This window comes from Zosterops lateralis (genome assembly GCF_965231275.1).
Source record: "Zosterops lateralis genome assembly, chromosome: Z".
Classification (NCBI taxonomy): domain Eukaryota; kingdom Metazoa; phylum Chordata; class Aves; order Passeriformes; family Zosteropidae; genus Zosterops; species Zosterops lateralis.
The window spans coordinates 54,416,230-54,434,165 of NC_139800.1; positions in this window are offsets into that span (position 1 = coordinate 54,416,230).

Here is a 17,936-nt window from a genome sequence, read left to right on the forward strand (position 1 = left end):
TGGACAATGTATCCCATAATTCCAAATCTGAATAATCAATTGCTTAAGCATTTACTTTTACAGCAACTATGATTTATTAAGTACTCTGTGGCAGGTGTTCACATAACAAGGTCTGAAAAAGGAAAAGAATAATAAAGAAGGAGGTGAGTCAGGCATTGAGGGATACTATGGAGCTGCAGAGTGATACATGTGATAATGTTGAGTAGCAGACAACATTGGCAAGAACTTATTCCAATATGAAATGGACACAGGTTTTGGAGTGTTGAAGTCAGATAGAAATGGACAGAAAGTGATGGGAAGAGCAGCCAGACAGTAGCAGCAGAGTTATTTAACAAGAATATTAAGCTCAGACATAAAATGTAGAAAAAAAAAATACTGTTCTGAGTTTCCAAATTAGGCAAATTTTACAAAATGAAAAAGTGCAACCTTCTAATATATTTTTGCATGCAGTTGCAGACATCTGCTTATGAAAGTCACATGAAGACGGTACAGGTTTTTATGTAACAATTTGAGAGGCAGGCTCTGGAAAAACTCAAAGATCACACTCTCTCAAAATACTGTCTAGTAGAAATTACTTCAGATATTTACTTTCATTAAACAAACAAGGAAAAGAAAAGGAGAAAATCTCATCCATTTCTTATACAAGGCTAGACCAAGAACATCTCCAGGAGAACCATGGAATCACATTTACACAAAACTGACAGTATCACGTTCTGGATCTTTGACTGTTATGATGTTATGAGGATTATTTCAGTTCAGTGTGAAATTTTTCAGTGATGACTTCAGTGCTGCACTCTAGAAGGCTGTCAGGATAAGTGATATATACAGTAAGTATCCATTTCAGTGAAACAGAAGGCAGAAGAGCAACATATCATTCCCAGGTCTAAAGCCAGAAAAGCCCTTCCCAGAGGATTAGGGAAAATCTACTTCCTCACCACCAGAAGTTTCTACCATACATCAGGTCCTAAATTTGAACATATATATATATATGAAGTATACCAAAATTTCAACCTGTGAACCCAGAAGCAACAGCTTCTGTTTTTCTTTCAAGCAACTTCTCCAAAGCAATTAAATAATAGAAAGCTCGGCTGTATTATGAAAATGAAAAATTTTAGGTGTTAAGAATACCAGGTATTTTGCTTTTCAAGTCAGCCTCTTTGATTTCCTATTCTGCCATGTGATTGCAGCAATAATAGCTGATAACAAGCCACAGAGATAGACTAATATTTAAAGGTTAACTTTAATGCAAGGCATTCTCTTCTATCCTTGTACGTGCACTTTCCACAGCTTGCATTGTGGAAACTTGCAACTTCTCTAACTGTCCTGTATATGTGTCCAAATTAATACGTGTGTAAAATCCTATCCTGCATTTTAAAAAAAGTGCAGATATGTGAGCTTTGTAGTTATTTCTAAATGCTAGGGCAGTGTCTATAACTGTTTTGCAAATATAGATTAGTAAAATACAGACAAATATAGACAGCTTTCATTCTGTGGTAGAAAAGGCCAAATCGTTACATAATGCCTGATACAGCAGCCATGAAGTTACATTTCTGACTAGTAAAGCAGTTTTATAGAGAAAAAAAATAGGTGTATGATGCTTCATTCTGCTCTGATAGCAACTACAAATATATTCTAGGAAGAAAACCAGCTTTCACAGGCTCTATCAATCGCATATGTATTTAGGGGTTCAGAAGCCAAGTGCTTTAATTATTTGTTTTCTTTATCTACTTGCTTTACCTGGCTTTGGGCAAAGAGATAATGGCTGAGTCTGTAACACCTGTGGGATGGTATGCTGTTGGAAAGTCATGAAACTCCCTGTAAAAACAAGCCTATTACTCCTACCTTATCAGCACATTTCCTTTGTCCTCACAAACTGATTAAACTGTAGACTAGAAAGGCTCTTTTGTTCTTCCCAATACAACTGCAACTGAAAGTCAATGTTTTATTAACTAAATAATGCATTTGGACTCTTAATTCACAATTCAAAATCTTCATAATTAGGTTACCTTTTTTTTAAATAGCAAAATAATTACAGCAAATTGCATACAAGATATGCGGGTTTTTTTTTTTTTTTTAAAAAAAAAAAAAAAAAAAAAAACCCACATGCACAAAACTCCCCAAAACAAAGCAACAACTACAACAACAAGAAACCCAAAAAACCAACCAAACAAAAAATACCACACCAAACACGGAAGTTTGTACTCCCAGAAGTTTGTACTCCTACTATTCTTAGACTCTAGAGGTCTGTTTTAGAATATTTTCCCTTGTGATCCTCAGGTCTCATTTAAAAGTTTTCCACTACCTTCATAATGTAAAATTTAAATTGAACCATGGGAGAGAGGAGAAGAAAATGGAAATTCTGAATATTTCTTTGACCCTTTGAATCAAAGCATTTTTTAAAAAGTGTTTTCCATTTGAGATGAATATAATCCACCAGTCTATGCATTTCATGTCACCTTTGCCACATTTGGCTCATAAAGGCCATATTCCCTATTTACTTCAAGCAGCTAAGACACTTTCAGTTTCCCAGATGTCTTTGACCAGCCTACAGGGTTCAGCAAGACAATGGCTGTCCCTGAAAAATGGTTGATGACAAAAGACTATCCAAGCCCAGGGATGAAAGATTTGCAGGCTCAGAGAGAAGTGCCCACCTTCACAGATGAGTACCTACCCAGTTACTCAGCAGTCTGTGCTCCTGTTCATTCACTGGCCTCCCAGTTTGTTGCAGAAACAAGGGGTATTGAACAGCAACAATTCAACAAGACAACTCTCAATGACTTTGGTTTAGACTTCATGCCCATAAAGACAAAATAATAGACATATTAAAATGGACCTATGTCCAAATACCAATAACACTGGTATTTTAATATCTTAGGAATTAAAAAGAAGACAGCAAAAAGTGATATTTGAAATAAAAGTCAGATTAACACCTATTTAGATGCTCAAGTAGGTACAGAATATTAGAAGATGTCAGCCATTTCGTTACTCTGGGCTTGAACTCTAAATTGTTTTCTACATTGGTGAATATGACACAGTGGATAAGATCTCTTTACAAAAATAGCTCATTGCAAGGGGATGAGGCATAGATGGCATACTGGTAGCTTGCTAAAATGGGCAGGGAGCCATAGTAGATGCATATTTCTCACACAGTATAAGAGGCAAAAACTAGCTGTAAGTTTACTGTAGTCCTCCTCCAATGCACATTTTCCCCTTTCCCCAGTTATTCATCAACTGCCATGCATACTACTCAGACATATTTGTTGTGTCAATTTAAAGAGTCTTTAAAGACAATACTGGCTAAAACTACTGCTCCATTTTATTTATACTATCTCTATTAAATAATTCCAATTTCTGCTACGAGAACAAGGAGTATAATTGGTTGTTATTCAGGGAAAACTGAATTTTTCTCCATATTTGCAGTGGTTCGGCTTTTCCAATGGGTGCAGCTCCGGCCAGCCCTGCCGCCACTACAACCAGGGGGCCACTTTGCCAGAGGCGTGGGCAAACCCGACCACGGTGCGGATAGTGCGCAGAATAGAAAGGCGGGACTCTCAGGATGTGCAACCAAGGGGTGCGTGGTCCCCAAGGCAGCGCTCCGAGAGAGACGCTGGCCTCGGAATGCCACGGCTCTTTATTGAGTGGGTTACAGGGGTGGGATTGCGTGGGACCAATCACAACCTTTTGCCAACGTATAATGAGGGAATGCACAACTTTTGAACCAATAATAAGTAACTTGGGGAGGAGGAATACATGATGAGGGGGTGGGGAAGTTATATAACTTAAAGATTGACACTTAACAGAAAAGTGGTAAACAACTATTATGGGATAGGTTTACCAGGACAACCAAGGTTTTGGCGGGAAAGTCTGGGGGAAGGAGAGAAGGGGAAAAGGAGAGGGAAGGAGAGAAGGAGAGGGAAGGAGAGGCCATCTTAAACAATAGTAATAATTACAAAATTATAAAACACAAATTATAAAACCAAACTGGAGCAGTGAAAACCCAACTGGAATTGAATTTAAGCACCACCACACATATTGCTTCAGTTTTATGCCAGCATGGAACCAATAAAACCAGTAGAACTCCCTTAGCATAAAACTGTAAGAAATACTAATTAAATCTACCCATTAGGTGGCTTCATCTGTATGGAAATGATAATGGTTGCTCTGGCACCTCTCAGAGGAGAATGAAGGTTGGATTTCTTCCACTGTAGGTCTCATTTCCACCTGCAAATCTCTATTCCCATTAAAGCTTACATAATAACATAAGCACCATTTATTCTTATTTTACCTCATCACTGATGGATACACAACTTCTTGCAGTGCAGAAAGTTTATTTTTGAAGCTGAATATTGTACATGTAAAAACTTCTGAATCCACACCAAATAAGTGTTGTGTTCTGTCATTCTAGATCTGGATACTCAGTTTTCAGGATAATTACCTATTTAGAATATGACAAGCCTGCAGTCAGGTGCAAAAATTGCAGAATTGAAGAAAGTGAATAGCACTCAAGCTTCTAAACTACTTTAGAAAGCTATGGAAGAAGCACATTGTGGTTTGGATGCACAATATATGAGCTGCATAAATGGCATATCCACAGAACAAGACCACCCTGTTGTCCACAGGTTCGAAAGCCTGGGTTCACCAGCCTGTCTTAGAAGTTTCTAAGGTAGTCTTTAAAGATCTTTTCTGAGGACAGATGGTAGGAGACCATATTTCCTCGGGAAACAACTGCAGAATGATGTTGCACTCATGAAACTCTGCTCTTCTACTCTAACTTTTTCTAAGTCTCACGCTCATTTCGGTTGTACATGGGATTCTTCTGAAAACACTCTAATCAATACGAATTACATCTGCCACACACTGTTCTTTATTCTATCTTCTCAGTTCACTGTTAAAAAAAAAAAAAAAAAAAAAAAAAAAAAAAAAAAAAAAAAGAGAGAGAGAGAAAAATACATTCTGGAGGGAGTGTGTATAAACTTCAGGAGCTACCTCTTGATCTTGTGAAGTTTAAAGGAAGAAAAAATGTAATTGTTTTCCTTTGGGTTTGTCAAAGACAGGCCAAATACTGATGAAAATTAGGCTGTTATACTAAGGAATACATAATCATACAGCTACAGTGAGTAACAACAATTACAGGATTTCTTATATTTAAAATGCTAATCATGAAGACCCACAGAATGCTAAGAATTTTTCTAAAAGAAGAAATACCCCAAAAAACATTTATTCAGCTTTTAATACTTACTGTAAAGACAAACAATGTACTACAGAGTACTAATTTATAATTTATTTTCAGACATGCTGTGCACACTGACATGATTCTAGGTTGCTTCACTTTGCTGACATAACTTCCATGAAAAGGAGCCATAAAAGGAGAAGGAACAGCACGATTCTTCTAGGGAGAAAAAAACCCCTTGTTCTTGGATTTTACAGAACTAGTTTATTCACCAAAGCATGTACTTGTGGATGAGAATGGTAGCAGAGTAATAATCTTTAGACATTTATTCATCAGTAATATGATTTTGAAAGAAAAGAAGTGAAAAGGAACTTTGGAAAGACAAGTCTGACTTTAAAAAGTATTTATTCAAAAATTGAATGTATTTTGTAAACTTTACTTCCATGGCCTGGTCTAAAAAATTTCTCACCCTGGAAAAGTTAACTTCAGAAGACGTCTTGATATAAATTTAGACCAAGATATAAGTCTTCAGAAACATTTTTTTCCTTTCATTTGAAGCTCACTTCCAGGAAAATACTGTGTACCATTCTTCCAATGGATACCTTCCCACTTAATTTTACTATTATCACCTACAATCTGTAGAAATATAGAAGTTTAAGATGCTGATTCTTCCCACATGTAGAAGAATATGTTTGAAATTAAAATCAGTATGTTTCCTGTGTTCAAAAAACAGCTTTTCAAATACGAAAATAGACTGACTTCCCTTCTCCATAATTCATAGCAGTAGCAGACTCCCCTTAGTTTCTGCAAGGGTTGCCTCAGAAAAAAATGCACTTGCCTGGCCAAGCACTTTTCAGATAAGTGAAAATGCCTGACTTGCAGCCAAGGAAGATGTCACTTTGGATATCCTACAAAAACAACAGACAGCCCAGCTTAGCAATGCCGTTCATTTGAATAATCAGAGGTCTCTGTCTCTTAAAGAGGAAGATTCATTCTCTACTGCAACAGCAATTCAGAGCCAAATGTGCTACAGAATTTGCCAAACAGAAAAACCAGAGCAATAAATCATAGAAACATGTGGTTTTATGTTACTTAAAGAAACTACAATCCTTGTTCTTATTAAACATCCTCAAAAGTCTTCTTAAACTGAATAGAGTACTGCTATAGAGTTCTGGACTATCAGTAATTCTTTGCAGGAAAAAACCAAAACAACATCAACAATTAAAGGAAAAAAACCCCAAACAATAAACCTTTAACTGAAACTCCAAGAGGAAGGGTTAGCAAAGAGTAAAAAAATCAGTCACTGTTAAAATCCTCTTCAAAATTCTTTTCCCCTCTAAGCCCTATAGATTCCAATAATAAATGCATCATTAGCATCTTATACAACATCTTAAACTCCAATTACAGATAACACTTTTTTTTTTCCATGCAAAGTACTAGACATAAATCCTAGAAAGTGTGGAGATTAATGTGGTTTAAGTTATTGCTGCATTTCTCTCCTTTACTTTTCCCAGAGATCTTTCTGAGATTATTCCCTTTTTTTCCTAAATGTGTCAAAAGTGCCTTCTGGAAACTTAAGGGCTTTTGCCTTTCCCCATCACTGACTATATGTGTGTTTCAAGTGATAAAAGGAATATAGATTTTCTCCTCCTTGATCCTGCTGGACCTGTCAGAATTTTTAGAGGTGTCTCCAAGGTCTGACTCAAGAGGGCATTGCTGAAATGCTGCCAAAGCCATCTTTGCATCTAAGTGACAGTTCAAGCTTATTTACAGAATTTATTAACAGAAGAGAAACTAACAAACCATTCAAATGTATGGTTAAAAAGAAATCAGTCTGTTCTCAACTGGCTGTCTTTCAGCCCATTACTTTTTTCATAATCATTACTTTAGTTCTTCTGTCACTACTTATTCTTATGTTGCATAAATCATTAATATATGTAGCAAAAACAATCTTGAGAGACTTCTCAAGCCTTCAGTTTGCATTGTAAGGAAGTATCAATGAACATAAACTTATTTTTCATTGTTTCCTCATATTTTCATGAAAGGAAAATCTTAAGAGTTATTCACTGCCACAGAAAGTAATGGTCTGAAAACTTCAGAATAAAATTTATTTATAATAATGCTAAAAAATTTCAAATAAGGTTATTTTCAGATTGCATTTCCAGTAATTTTCATGTAGGTTACAGCTAGATTTATCCAAACAGTAGATAGCACGCCAAAATCTCCGCAGAAACCTTACTGATTTCCTGACATAACCAAACACTGAGAAGACCATGTGGATTAACTTCTTGTGGGAAATCCTATACATCAGCCATGGCATCTAAACTAGGGCAAAACCCACAAAACGGCTTGAGGCATAAGAACTAGGGAGGAAGAAGAAGTGCAAAGCGCCTTTGCTAAACCTGTAAGAGTTGCAGTTCCTCTGCTGCCATCCATCCATATGACTACACTCATGATATAAACAAACAGATAGTAGTTGTATAAATCAATTTGGACAAAGGATATGAGTTAGGAAGGACATCTACATCATTCAGGAGGATAACATTAAAAGAACAGACCTGGGTAAGAGATTGTGTGTCTCAGACAAATCACTTTTTAAATGGCCAAGTTCACTTAAGAGTTGGGACTTGATCCTTGCATGTTCCTTCCAACTCAGAATATTCTGTAATCCTGTGATTCTAGGAAGATGAAAAAGAAGGGGTATAGAAGTAGATAAACTAGACCATCAGGAAATATTTCATGAAAAAGTGTCTTTGCAAAACCTGTTGTTAGTTCTCATGGAAATCAAATAATTTCAAGGTATGCTAATATTTTCAACAAAGAAATCACGTTTAGAGGATGTAATCCTACAGAAGTTACATGCTCCTAAATGGCATTTGATGAGCTGCAACCACAGACTTCTCTCACAGAAATTCCCAGTGAAGATTTTCTGCTGGAGTAGGCCTGTGTCCATATGTGCCCCAGTGGAAGTCATGGCATCTGGGGAGTAACTCTGCTTTTCTTGGGTGCAGAGATTAGAAAGCAATTCTGAAATACTAACTCTCTTTTGATGGGGCACTTGCTGGCAGGGCCTTGAAAGCAGCCATTTACCTTCTGTGTCCACTCTCTATATCATGTGTGCTTACTTCCCAATTCAGAGACAGGCACCATTTGCTTCATTACCCAGCAAGTGAAATCCTCAAAAAATTACTGTCCTGCTAGTGGTGGAATAAGATCAATGTCAAGAAGTTTTGTGGCTGCTACTGCCATCTTATAGAAACAGGAATACTTACTAATGAATGCAAATCCTTTCAGAATAAGGTGGAATGTGAAGTATGGAAACAGGTATTTAGCATGTCCATGTTCTTGCAGAGAAAGCCAAATACCACCTGCAAGCCTCAGTGGGGCTTGCAGAACTGTTGCAAAGTAATAAACAATGCCACTTCTACTGGTATTAAACTAGCTATTCATTCCCAGTAACTGCATATTTAACAGCATATATATTAGCGCTTGGGGAATACAGAATTCAAACCAGTTTGCTTCTTTCTCTCACTGCCTGGTCTTGTCGTGTATAGTTCTCTGTTGGGCTGTTGCCCAAGGAGTCCTTAGTTAATTGAATATAATTATTCTGCATCCTACTTTCAAATGCTAATGCAGTTTCACCTCTCCTTGTAACACAATACAGATGAGAGCCCCAACTGTTGTCTGGTACATGTAATTCTTTCCACTTCAATACATTCACCTCCATAATAAAGCAGCAGTTTGCTGGGTGTTGTTGATCTTTAAGTATAATGTGCAATGATGACTAAATTAGTAATGAAAGGTAGTTAAAAGTATTAAAACACAGATAGTTCTTCACTGAAAGATGAATTTTATAAGCATTCAGCACTACTCTTTCTGTCATTACTCATTAATAAATTAACAAGGCAGTCAATTAACAAGTTCATCTTCACCTGAGATTGACAAGCTGTAGAAAGCAGGGAGAACACAGAGGATGCCTTTTCACTGAGAAGGAGTCCTCAAATATCAATAAACGTCTGTCAGGGCTGAGAGAGCTCTTAATCAGTTTGGAACATCTAGATGGCCACTTAGTGTTGCATTGCCTCCAAAGAGATCTTCTGTGTCATTTTTAAAAAGGCAGCGCAGGGGGTTTGTTTTAGTGCTGGTATGTCTGGTATTTTGGTTTGGTTTTGTTACTTTTCTTTTGTTTTTAACCACACTTTAAGACATGTTTCAACCTAAAAGCTTAAAACAATTAAGGGTGCTTTGCAAGATTATGCCACAAGATTATGCCCCTACATATAAATTAATAGATATGGGCAGAAAATGTTCTATCTTCTTATATTCATTTTCTTTATTCTGATGCAAGACATATTGAGATTTCAAAAGAAAAATTATTCGGATTTGAGATTTTCAGTCAAGATCTCACCCTTTTTTTTTTGTGAAGCATTTTATCAGCAGTGCTCTTAAAGATCCTTGAAAGGCTTCTTTTAAAGAACAGTCCTTTCAAAATACATTTGGAAATGGAAAAGCAAGTTTTCAAGACTGTAACTCTAAAGATGTTCTTCAGACAGCTTGCAATAAATTGTGGATAAAGCATGTGATTTCGAAAAAGAAAATGAGTGTGTTAATATTCAGTGCAAAAAAAAATTTGAATTAAAATATTCTGAGCAGTTCTGCCATTAAAGGAATCCTTGTGACAGTCTGTGCTGTGAACAATGCAGGGGAATATATTTACTTAAAAATGTGTGTGCAGGCAATTCCTGACACAAATGGAAATTGAAGAGCTCTTGTCACATGTACCTAATTCAAGATTTTGGGGAATACCGGGAAAGGCTTCTGCCAATGTAGAAATGCCTATGCATTAACACCACTTTTATTCCTCTTCTTTAGTAATTTTACCATCTAGACTCCTTGTAGATACTACTGTAAATATTAAAATGTTTCATCACTGAGTCAATATGTTTCAGATAATATGTTTAATTTTAATATGGAATACTGTCTTACCTCAGCCTACCGTCTTAAATGTTTCACTACTTGGTATAGAAAAATGTTGGTATATGCTGCCAGTGGCCTTGCAAATGATACAGCCCCAGGACGATGGGCTTGACCTCATCCTGCCACCCAGAGCTTTTTAATTATCCAATCTTCCACTCCAAAAGTATTACGTAAGTATGTAGTTTTCAGCATTTACTTAACTAAGTTTTCCTTCATCTATCTAACTAAATTCTTCTCTCGTTGTGGTTTTCCAGCATACGGCAGATTGTTGTGGCTGGGTAAAAGTGCAGCAGAAGGAGTCAAGATGTCAATCCCCTGAGAAAAGGCTTAGTACAGGCTTCACCCCACAGAAGGTGGTTCAGTGGACTTTCCAGAAATCTGAGGAAGGACAGATGAAATCATTCTCATAGAATAATTCCAGATACAATAGTTTATTGAAATGACAGTAGTACTTCTGGGTTAATGTTCACATCCTGCACTTTACAGTTAAATAAAAAGAAGTAGCAAGGCTCATTTTTGTTTTGATAATCTCCACTCCACAGTTTTTGATAAACTCCAATTCCCACCACCAGTTTCACCTTATGTATCTTATAAGTCTCTTTAACAAGGAGTGAAAAATGTGTTTCTGGCACATTTGCACATAGATTCTGTGATAAAATAGGAGAAAAATCTGTGGCTTCTATATAAATAATCATCAGGCACTTAACACAAACATTCATACAGTCAGTGAGAGAAGACTAGTTCATAACCTTCTAATTTCTAGTTATTTAATTTGACCAATTTCCTTCCTGGACATCATTACAGGTCTGTGGTGTTATCAAACTCTGCTACTTTATTACTCCACGTTGCCTGTCTTCTAGACTTTCTTCTACAGTGGAAATCAACCAAAATCATAAGACTTAGAATAATCTGTATCCCTTATAGCCAAGAGGTCTTTTCCTTTTTCACTTGATCATTACACCTAAGTGCTAATTTCTTTCTATTTGGATTAAGATGGTATTTCGTATCTGTCTTCAAACCCTTCAGGCTGAAAAGGAAACATGCAGGATGTTTTTAAAGCCATACTGACTAGACAGAACTGCAGGAGACTGGAAACCCAAATTCTTTTGTCTTTTTTTGAAAGACAAAAGTTTTCCTTGAATCTTTGTCTTTGCAAAGCACATTCAGAAATGTGCAATAGCAGAAATTCAATCCACACCATAATGGACACCGTTTTCTTGAAGAGTTTCTCCCTTATTTGTAGGGGAAAAAGATATGGCTTAGACTCTATTGACCTATTTAGTCTTGCTGTCTTCTTCCTTTGCAGTTGCCTTTTCTGAATGTTATACTGGCCAAGTGGGTGATTCTTGAGACCGTTAGTCATGGATTCCTCACACCCAGAATAAGTTCTGTTTGCTAACAAAATTATAAAACTTATAAACCTATTTATATCTAAGGAAGGCTATCTCACTGAGATTTGTCATTTTGTAGTTCCTTTCCCCTCCTATGAACAGTCTTAAGAATATTCCATTAATTGGAGCATGTTGCAAACTGGGGGAAGCAGACAGAAACACTTAGAGTAGCTCATGTTTCCCTGTCCCATTCTGTTTTGATGTAGATGTTCTTTTCACTTTTGTGCTTTTTATTTTTTTTTTCTGATTTTAATAAGATTTTTAGAAGTTATTTTCACCTGTAATTTCTTATGATTGAGTCAAAATTATGATGAACATTGATGAGGAAAAGTAGGCCTGTAATAGCAGTAAGAGCTTGTTACTGGTTAGTGCCTACCAGAAACTGCAATTACAAGAGGGCTGCTTTTGCACTGCATGTGTGGAAAACAGAATATGAAGAAACACTTTAGATACAAAATTACTCACTTGTTAACTAACATCAATAATTAAAATAATCAGCCACCAACGCTCGTGGGATGATAACATATATATTTGTTATTAGCTTCAGTAATAACAGGAGTTCTTAAGATGACTCTTAATTGAAAGTACAGACATGATATTGTAATTGATGACCGTTTCCTCATGGAATTAGATGGTTTGCCACAGAGAACACGTATTCATTGCACTGTTGGCACTCTATGCGGTGACAGATGCAAACTAGGGATGCCATGTATAGATATGAATCAGTCTTGTGACAAAATTTGAACTATTGCTTGAACAATCAGTTTACACTAAGAGTAAGCAAATTTTGATGCAGATGGTGAGTATCTTTATAGTCCCTTTGCAGAATTTGTTAACAAAGTTTACAACAGAAATTAAGTTAAAACAGCACCCCATCATCTAAAGCTCCTGATGCCTTGTCTCACGTTTCTTTCACTCTCCTTAACTTGATCTAGTAACTATTATCCAGACAACAGTGCATGCAAATATTGAGAGTAGCTCCTTAATAGTGTGCCATCTTGACTTAGATGGTGCTTTAATTTGGAGCTTGATGGCCATTTGGTGAAAGGGGCTTTAAACTAAAGTACTGCTGATATCTGAACTGGTAATGAAAGAGAGATAAAGCAGCTCAAGTTTCAACATTGCAAAACACATTGCATGTGCAGCTTTTCAGCTGCTTATGCAATTACCCTGCTAAGAAACCACCTTCTACTGTTCTAATGCTATTCTGAATCATGACCACTACCATTCATCTGTCCCTGGAAAAGAGACTGCCTTGAAGGAAGGATTCAGGCATATTACTTTATGCAATTTATAAGTTGTATTCACTTTCACAATTACAACAACCCTCAATTCATAAACAATGTAGAATTTGTCTGCTGTTTTTACCACCTTTATCAGGTGCAGGATGGAAAGTGGAAAACTCCGTTATGCATGTCTTGCTTTGAAAGTCTATGATTACATTCATGTTTAGACAAATGTAGGCCTGGAGGGAACATTTAAATCTATTATCTGCTTCAAGACAAAAACAAGCATGCATCAAACACTGAAGATAACACTTTTCTTTGTTGCTCTGGAAAAAAAAATTAGTAGCACAGATTCTATAACTTTCCTAAACAGCAGATTGCATTGCTTTACTGTGCTGTTACTAAGATGTATCCAATATCTAACTTCAGCCCTTTTTCTTAATTTTAATTCTATTTCACCCTATCCTAATAGATTGCTTCCCCATGCTAACTTAGAGAAGCTGTAATTTTTCAGCTTGCTTAGTTTTGCTCTTCTCCTCTAGATACAGGCTGACCCACTTGTTCTTGAGATGTGGATTCTATTCAAGATGCCACTTCAGCAGCAAAGAGTAGAACAGCTCATACTTGGAACTGCAAAGTAAAGTCTGGTTACTCTATTGCTTGGAGCATGCTCAAGACAAAGGAAATTTCTGGAATACTGCACACCAAAAAATCACTAAAGGTCTCTATTGTGCTTCTGCCAACAATATTTTTTTCCCAAGGATCTAAAAACTGGCAAAATGTAGGAGTAGAAAAAAAGTATGTCTGATATGAAGACTAAATTCTTTCCAAACAGAAAGCTCCAGTGTCCAGCACATAGGAAGATTCAAGTACTAGCTCTTAACGTTTCCAAATTCTTCTCTTTGAAGGATCTATTTTGATTGTCAATATCTTCTGTCAAATTTCTCCTCAGGTAACCAGCTTGCAGCAGAGGCTTGACCAGAAAATATCAATCCAAAACACTGAGGTCTTTTAGACCTGACAGAACTCAAAACAGATAATCATAAAACGTTATATAATTTTGCCGGAGACCATTTAAAATCAGATTTGCTTACTTAAAAAAAAAAATTGTCCTGATAGGTATGCAGAAAAAGAAAGAAATCTGTTAAGAAAAACAAGACATAGAAAAAATAAGACAGAGTATATCTTGGCTTTAATTAAGGAGTTTCCTCTGAATTTCTATAAGACAGTGGAAGCCTGAGCCAGCAATTTATTTTGGATAATTAAACCTGCTTCCTTCCTTCACATTTCATTATAGCAAAGAATATTTATGCCAATCTTTTTCAGAAAATGTAATGCATTCGGAAATAGTTGAATAAATGTCTCTCAGTAATGATAGATTAGAAGTCCAAATCTATGGTCTGAAAATGTATTGAAGGCTGAAAAGGTTAAGCAGAAAAGAAAACAGATTATTGGCATACTGGAATTCCAGTAACACTGGGCAATTAAACCAAGCTGAGGTAGTCAATCATGCATTTAAGAAAACTGTACCTGATAAAAATAATCAGGACACAGGTAATTTCAGTAGGGGACTTGAAGCAAAAACAGAGATACACTGGTGTTAACACTCCTAGGAATTTCTATTGACAGCTTTGGGTAATGATTCATGCAGGGTGCACTAATAAAAGCATTACTATATGTGGTTTAAGATTTCAAGTCTGTAGTTGTTACTTATTTTTACAACAAATAGCACTTACAGAGTGACAATACAGAGCTCTACTATCTTGCCCAAAGTGGTTTTTTTTTACATTTAAACAATAAACATTTAATACTTAACAATAAGTAGTCTCATTTTCCTACACCCACCACTATTTGTTTTTATAAAAATAAACTCATAGATTTTTATCTTTTAAATATCTATGGTCCAAAACAAAAAATTATTCAAAGCTGGCCTGGAATTTTGCAATTTCTTGACACTATAGCTTAAATTAAACATAGAGTGATTTTCCACACTGTGGGGGTGAGTGTGGAGGAGGTTAGGAATGAAAACTTGGAAGCAAGATCTTCTTCCAGTGATCATTGTTTGTGTAATGGAGATCAGATTCACCAGTTTCATAGGGAATTTGCTGCAGAACAATGATGGAGCTTGTAGCATTTCATCCGGCTTACCTACTCTTCTTATGATGACAGTTCCTACAGAGCCTTGGAATCTGCATAACAGAGCTTTTCTTTCAGTGGAGAAGATGACTGGGGCAGTGTGATACTGGAGCAAGGAAGAAATACGGGGTAAAACAATAGGCAACAAGCTTCATCTTCTGGAGAGAGGAAAAAATTTGCTGGCAAAGATGGAGAAATTTTCCTCACTTTAGGAAGTAAGATAGTGTTCTTCCAAAGAGAAGCATCAACCAGTGGCACAGTAGATTTGCCATTCTTTAGCTAATGGAGAGTGACAAAGGGCAGTAAAATTCTTGTGTCAGCTGGAGGGTCCTCCAACATATGTTTAATTTTTTTTTTAAATAATCTACTATGGGGTATTTGTATGGGTGTGTGTTGAGGGGGAAGAGCTCTCCCAAATCCTTCAAACTATATGGAAGCCCTAAGGCTGCTTTTAAAATTAGGCTTAAAATTTAAGTCGCTTATGAAATACAAAGAAGGAAAGAGCTGAGTTGTTAGATGCCAACTGTGAATCTCATGAAGAAACTCTGTGGAATTACAACAGCCAGTCATATCATCCTTCTGAGCAGGACCTCTGCAGTAAAACTTTAACATTGCTGCAGCAGATACACCTATCACTCAATAATTCTTCCCAGACACTCCATTTCATAGTAGGAAGTATGATGTCATTATGACAAAGTGGTTAAAGTTCTAGTATCAAAAGGTGATGCGAATGGTAAATGAAAAAGAATGATACAGTAATCACTTTTTTTTTATTTCCACCTTCTACAGACCTTATTTTTTCAGATCATGAAAACATATGGACACTCTGAATTTCTTTATTGATTTTGCTATTGTCCTCTGAGGACACAAAGGCATGAATTTATATCATGCCTAAAATACCAACCAGAACTTTACATCACTGGGAAATGCACATGACCTTTCCTCTGTTTCAGAGGAACATAGGTCAGTAAGGTTATGAAAACCATTTTTTTTTTTTTTTTCTGTGATTCTTTGGAAGCAAACCACTGGAACTTACATCAACATTTTGTAGTTGTGGTCAGTTTTGTTCAACTTCTTTCTGCAGCTAACATTGCAGATAGGAAAGATTTTTGGTCCTGGAGACCCATAAACTGAGTGAAGAACTTAAAAAGGATTTGGTTTTTTTTTTCCAGCCACAGGCTTAATAGCTAATTTTTACTAGGCATGTTAAGTGTTAGGCTAGAGTTTAGCAACAAGATTAAAAAATTAAAGGTTATAAAATAGTCTAAATGAATGTGTTATATATATTGGAAGACATATTAAAAACAAATGCTCATGCCTTTTTTCAACAGGAAGCTCAAGCACTCTTTTTAGATGTCCATTATGTGGTAGATTTAAAGTGAAAACTATTATAAACAAGCCCACATTATCCAATGTGACCATACAATTCTCTGTTCATGATTTGGATGCATTCAGTTTGGGAAGATACAGCAAGGATTTATGGTTGATGTTAAATGAAACTGAATATTTGTGCACTTCATGATTAGGATGTTTTTATTATCTCAATCTTGGTGTAATAAAACCTATGATCCTCTCCTCTTTCTGACTTACTTTTCTTTACACTTTTATACAGCCAATAAAATGCCTTATTTAGCAGTGGGGAGCCGTTAAAGAGACTTTTCCCTGAAAATCACAGGTCATAAAATATGTATTGTTTATCTCCTAATTCTTGTTTACAAGAGACATAACACTGTAAGAATTTATGTCAATGAAAAAAGCATGTATTAAAGTAGAAAAATATTAAGGTTGTGCCTCATTATCTTTCTTAGTGGTGCTGTTTCCTGCGGTTTTTTGTATAGAGAGCATTGGCTGAAGTTAGAGAAGAGCAAATTTTTGTACCAAAGCTAATTAAGGGGGAAAATGGTTCATTTGCAATGGCTTATTGCAAAATAGTAAAAACCCTTAAACCATGTACTAGCCCATCAGACAACTTGCTCTAAGATTTAACTAAATCAGGAAACTCTTTTGACACTGTAGATTTGTGTTTGGGAAAGAACTCAAAAAACCCATGAATGTTTAATTTTTCATCATTTGACACGACTAAATTGTCTCAAAAATTGTTTAAAAATGGATTTATTGAATCCATGACTAATGCTATGATGGACTTGTCTGGAATGATATAATATTTTACCAATATCAGCCAGTCTAGAGAAGAATTATGTCTTTTGAGAAATTTGTCATATTCTGACCCTTTCATTCATTACCCATTGCAATTCTTCCAACGAGACCGCAGGAAGAATTGTTTTAGAACTTTATTTGTGTATTATTTCAGATGTTCCCTTTCAGGTTAAGACTTTTTTGCTGTTTGAAGGTTTTTCTAAACAGAAATAAAAAAAAATATAAATCCCTACAGACAAATCAAACTATCATGAATCTTATTTTACCCAGATCCAGGCCTATAGCTCTAGGCTTTTATTCCTAACACATTTCTCAGGGCAGTTTCCACTTTTAATTTTTTACCTTTTTTACAAAATAAATACCACGTAATGCACAAATGCATAAAGACAGTTTCTGTAGTTCTATATTGTTTTATAGTTAAAGAAAAAAAACCTTTAGGCTGCCAGGCAAGTAGTATGTTTTCCTACACTTTGACTGACTGATATTGATTAATATTGACTTGAAATATTAAAATCATTATGTCTATCAATTTACTAGTCAGAACAGCAAAATAAGATAAGATCTAGATTTTTTTCTTTTCAATCTACGGAGTAGATACAGCTTTATTTAAATTAAATTATACTAGAAGCTTTGTTTATTAGAAAGCTTTTAGTCTAGAATGTATAGCTATATTAGGAGTATTCCAGTGTTCAATAAAAATGTGTGTACTCAGCCTGGAATGAAGATATTAGGAAAAAATTCTTCATTGTGAGGCTGGCGAGGCCCTGGCACAGATTGCCCAAAGAAGCTCTCAATGTTCCATCCCTGAACACACCCAAGGCCAGGCTGGATAGGGCTCTCAGTAACCTGATCTAGTGGAAGGTGTCCCTACCCATGGCA